Here is a 312-nt window from a genome sequence, read left to right as displayed (position 1 = left end):
TTGCAAAATACGTTAAAATTTGACGAGATAACATTATTATACTAACATTTACGCTCTAGTCATATAAATGTTTCATATACAGTAACATTTTTCAACATAAAGAATATATTTATTAAATGTAATACAATGTATTATGTTTAAAACTCCTAATTAAATGTTTAATTTATAAGAATTAAATCACTCCACACCAAGTTTCGTATTTTGAATTATAGATGTCAGTCATTGCAATTTTCGTAGCGCCATCTATTTAAAGTCTATTACGTTCTTTTAAGATTTGTGTCTTTTTTTTCTGTATTGTATAATGTAGTGTGA

The sequence above is a fragment of the Habropoda laboriosa genome, unplaced genomic scaffold (genome assembly GCF_001263275.1).
Source record: "Habropoda laboriosa isolate 0110345459 unplaced genomic scaffold, ASM126327v1 scaffold1329, whole genome shotgun sequence".
Taxonomy (NCBI): domain Eukaryota; kingdom Metazoa; phylum Arthropoda; class Insecta; order Hymenoptera; family Apidae; genus Habropoda; species Habropoda laboriosa.
This window is presented reverse-complemented; position numbering follows the sequence as displayed.